Genomic DNA, 5,335 nt, shown 5'->3' with positions numbered 1-5,335 from the left:
GGGGGGGGGGGGGGGGGGGGGGGGGGGGGGGGGGGGGGGGGGCTTGGCTTTCCCGAAAAGGAAGGGGAGGAAATGGAAGATGGGTTTTGCCGAGGGGGGCTGTGCTCTGCCGCCCTGGATGGCTGGGTTCTTGTTCCTGCAGCGCCCATCTCCGAGTAGTTGAAAGCACTTTCTGTTCTGCTCCGACCTTATGAATGGGGTCTGACCAGAGAAAAAAATGTTTTTTCTTGTAGAAAAAGAGCTAAAAAAGACCTTTCTCCTACAGAAGTAACAATAATAATAGTTGACTTGTGGTGCTTAGCCAGGCACTGATGAAAGTTTTACAGGCATGATCTTAATCGCCACGACAGCTCTTTGAAGTAAGTTCTTATTATGCCCATTTTAGAGACAAGGAAATTGGTTCAGAGAAGCTAAGCGCCTGGCCCCAGGTAACACATACGGTAACCTCTCAACTGAGGTTCAAACCCAGAGCCCAGTCCTTTTCTTTGAAGATGTTTCTCCGTTAACAATACTCTTGCTGAGACTATTACTTACCCCTTTGGGATCTCATTTTCCATTTATAAATGTTGGACCAGATGAGCTCTAATGTACTTTAGCATTTTGACGTCCTATTAAATAGTCTACATGTTTACCACTCAAAATGATCTTGCCTGTTAAATCCTATAAACAGGGAATAGCAAAAATCATGTCTTATTCTATTGTAATCCCATAGTATGTAGAATGTTTGGCTCCTAATTCATATTTGCTGATTGCTGATGTTATGGTGAAACTAGGAAAAATAATCTTGGTCTCATGTACCTTTACTCAAGTATTGCCAGGATTTATGTGTATTTTTTTATTATTAATATGTTAATATTAATATGTTCTCTCTGTGTCCTTGTGAGGTACATTGGATATTTGTTTTCCTCTCTTTTACAGTTGGAAATTCTGTAGCATAGAGCCATTTGCTCAGTCACACACTGAGTCAGGGGTGAAAGCCTCAATTAGTCAGATCCACAACTTCCTGTCTAGTTTTATAACCACTGTGGAAGACTTCATATTTTGTTTAACAATGCACATTCCAGTAAAGATAGTCTACTCAAAGAGGAATTTTGTGTAACTTATACTCAAATGTATAGCCCACCTAGATATTCTAGAGAACACAAAGCTGAACTAGACTCAGTCCTGCTGTCAGGAAGTTTGAATCCATCGGGAAAGATGAAACAGCTACTCAAAGAACTGCAAGTCAAGTCTAACACTGTAACCTGGCCTTTAAGACACTGCTTGATAGGAACCCAGTTGTATTCTGTCACTTTCTTACCATGTGACCTTGAGCAAGCTACTTAACCTTGACTATAAAATGAGGGGAATAGTTGTACCTACTTAAAAGAGTATTGTGCAGGGGCACCTGGGTGGCTCAGTGGTTAAGCATCAGCCTTCAGCTCAGGTCATGATCCCAGAGTCCCAGGATCGAGTCCCACATTGGGCTTCCTGCTCAGCAGGGAGTCTGCTTCTCCCTCTGACCCTCTCCCTTCTCATGCTCTCTCTCACTCTCTCTCTCAAATAAATAAATAAAATCTTTAAAAAAAAAAAAGTATTGTGCAGATTCATTGGGTTAATTCATATAAAATTCTTAGAACAGGGCCTGACATATGGTAAGTCCTATATATACTAGCTTCTGTCATTGCTATCACTGTTATTATCATTATTCAGCTTACACTTAAACTTGTCTTGGGTGCTTGATAGTCCCTGAAGCGTTTGTCTGCTCTCATGCTCCAGCCAGATGTTGTATGCCTTTATCTCTGCTCTCCAAACATCTTTTCACTACTCTCTTAGAGAATTGACCACATTCTGCCTTTCAATGGTTCTTTGTATACATGACTCACTAGTTGCCAAAGTGTCTGAAAGGACATTGCATGCACTGTGCAGCTTGCTAGGAACATTTAGAGCCTGAAGAGGACAAGCAGGACCAAACTGTAAGCAGGGTAGACAGAGCCTGGGAAATACTCCAGGCTGGAGTGGTGGCCCCCACCTCAGGGAAGAGCTGACAGTCACAGGCAAGTCCGGTGTGGGCAGATATCCGTGTCCCACGAGGGTCCAAATTCAGGAAAATGCATTTAATTACAAAAGGAGTGACCGTGGAATTACTTTGGCTCCCCAGTATCCATGCTCCCCGTATATCCCTGCACATAAACACACACACCTGTCTCAATCCACCATACTTATATGGAGCTGATGCCCTCACCTCCAGGTTCAAGAATGAACATGTGGCCTAAGTCTGGCCAAGCAGAGAAGCACATTCTCCAGGCTTCTATGACTGGTTTAGGAATAGGTACATGGATCAGACCAAGACAATTGGGCCCAATCAGAACTGAAAATTGCATTTGCTGCACGAGGGACCTCAATCTAAAGGCCTACTTGAGAGTAAAGCCAAACACAGCAGAGAAGAAAGTAAAAAATGGAGAAAGATGAACTCTTTATAACATTACCTGAGCCTTGGACTTTGCAGTTACATGAACTAATAATGTGCTGGGGTTGTTTTGGCTTGGTTTGGTTTTGGGTGTTTGCGTAAGCTAATCTGAGTTGGGTGTTCTGTCTTTAGCAACTGAAAGAGTCTTTACCTAATACAAGCCTTCCTTTAGTCAACTGACACCACTAGGCCCTGGAGAGACAATGGTAAATAAGACGTTTTGTGGCCTCAAAGAGTTTAGAGACTGGCTGAAAAGATAAGCGAGTAGTTCAAGTGCTAAGACAGGAAAAATTCAGGAAGCTCCATATAAATTCTAGCTAGCATCAATTCTCAGCATCAGGTGAAGACTAGATTATCACCAAGATGTTCATTTGACATGAGGTGGTGAAAACTGGATGGAGTTCAATGCCATGTTTAACTGTTAAAACTGGAAAGCCTGGGTGGAACCCTGGAAGCAGCAGTTGGCCCCACCATTTACTGTGATTCAGAACCTAAATTCCTCACTAATGGGAAGATACTTGCAAAGAAAGTACATACCAAGAGCTAGGACTAATTTGGCAGAGTAGCCTAAAAATAGTGAGTTTTAGGTAAGAATGCCTCAGGGCAGTTTTCTCAGTAAATATGCACAGTGTTCTAAAGTCCTTCAAGCAGAAGACTTAGGAATATGGCACTGAGAAAGGGGGATGGAGGGCATTATATTAGTTTCACGTTCTAAATGATAATCAAGCTAAAGTTTCCCCCTTTAATATAGGGCTAAAAAGGATTATGGTTGTGGCAAGGTCAAGGTTTTAAGGCCACACTACAAAAGGGCAAAGTTTTGTGTCATAAGGGAAAAAGTTCTGGCTTTGCAGGCAGAATGTGTTCTCTTTGGGGAATTTTGGGGGGATAGGGAGTAGTTCCCTTGTGAAGATTTGAATTTTTTTGAAGCACTACTGGATTCATGCAGTGTGATTGACCTGGGACTCCCTCTTAGAAGGCTCTAAGAAGGCCGAATGAGCGTGGTCTAGAGGAAAGGAGGACTGGGCATACCACTTAGGCTTACCTCAATCCCAAACTGAAGCCCAGGAGTTGGGTATAAAGTCCAAGCTAAAGATGCTTCCGTCTGCTTTGTCCTGTCACCCACTCTATCTTAATACCTAGCAAAAGGGACAATTCAGGGATGCTATACCTGGTGACACTTCCCAACTAATAGTACCCATGTTTACCCTGTTTATGATGCTTACTACACTATTCAATTATTGACTATTAATCTGTGTGCCCCATCAGACTCGATCTCTTATTCACCATTGTATTTTCAGCACATAATACACAGCCTGATTCATTATAATCACTCAGTCAATGTTTTTGAGTGAATAAATGCCATGGACTAAAGTGTTTGAGATCATGCCTTAATTTATATTTCCCCCAAAACAGAGCTTGAGACAAGGGCTTGGAAGCAGTTAGTTTATTAAGGAAGTGCTCCTAAGAAGCTGGAATGAGGTAGTAGAAAGAATGGAACAGAGGAGGGAAAGCCAGTAAATGGTGTGTAATTGAGATGTTTACCACTGTGGGCAACGAGGCTCAAGCCCGCCTGTGACTCTCTGAAGAACTGTTGAATATGCACTTGAGAACTGTCCCTCTGATGTTGAGTATTTATTTAGCTAACTAAATGTATACGTCTAAATCCCTTGGTTGAAGGCTGACGCTGGGGATATTAACTACCCCCACACTCCATGCCTCAAAAAGCTGAGAGAGATGATTGTGCTTCCAGTGGGAAGCCATCATGTGCGTAACTGTCCACCCCAACCGCAGCTAGTCAGACACGAGCTACGGCAAGGAGACGAAGCATCAGTAGCATCTATTACAGCCCCCCGAAAGTGATGCAGAGACTACAATAGCTATCCTACCAGAATTAAATATATTTGGCCCTCACGGTTCTGCTGCTTTACAGAGCTGGAAAGGGCCTCCAGGCCCTTTTTGTTTATTTTGTTTATTTAGGGGGCAACTGGGTGGCTCAGTCGTTAAGCGTCTGCTTTTGGCTCAGGTCATGATCGCAGGGTCCTGGGATCAAGCCCCACATCGGGCTCCCTGCTCCACAGGAAGCCCGCTTCTCCCTCTCCCACTCCCCCTGCTTGTGTTCCCTCTCTTGCGGTGTCTCTCTCTGTCAAATAAATAAATCTTAAAAAAAAAAAAAGATTTTATTTATTTATTTGACACAGAGAGAGATAGCTAAAGACGGAACACAAGCAGGGGGAGTAGGAGAGGGAGAAGCAGGGTTTCCGCCAAGCAGGGAGCCCCACGCGGGGAGCGATCCCAGGACTCTGGTGCAGGGCTCAATCCCAAGACCCTGGGATCATGACCTGAGCCAAAGGCAGGCAGATGGTTAACAAATGAGCCACCCAGGCACCCCTGCTGGGGAATTTTAAATGTCTGGGTCAGGTTGTTAAGAACACAACCCACTCATCAATCTTAACACATACACACAGTCAACCAGTCATTATATTCCTCCTCACGTCATGTAAAGAGGAGATATCTAGAATGTATACTCTACCACCTATGAAATAGTTCTGCTGGAAATTTTAACCCAAATTTGTTCAAGCCTCTAGATCTAATTATCAGTTTATAGAAAATGTAGGGGATGGAGGAACATGTTAAGCAACACCCTAGGGTTACAATTAGCAAAATTAAGAATATGGTAAATGTTATAAGTCATAGTGACATGGTTCCTTCAACAAATAAATGACAAGGACCTTTTTTTTAAAGATTAAAAATATTGGGGTGCCTGGGTGGCTCAATTGGTTGAGTGTCTGCCTTCACTTCAGGTCATGATCCCGGAGTCCTGAGATCAAGCCCCACATCGGGCTCCCTGTTCAGCAGGGAGTCTGCTTCTCCCTCTCCCTCCTCCTG

This window comes from Mirounga leonina, unplaced genomic scaffold (genome assembly GCF_011800145.1).
Source record: "Mirounga leonina isolate KUSES-001 unplaced genomic scaffold, KU_Mleo_1.0 Mir_173, whole genome shotgun sequence".
NCBI classification, from domain to species: domain Eukaryota; kingdom Metazoa; phylum Chordata; class Mammalia; order Carnivora; family Phocidae; genus Mirounga; species Mirounga leonina.
The sequence above is the reverse complement of the archived record's forward strand: the minus strand, read 5'-3'. Positions refer to the sequence as shown.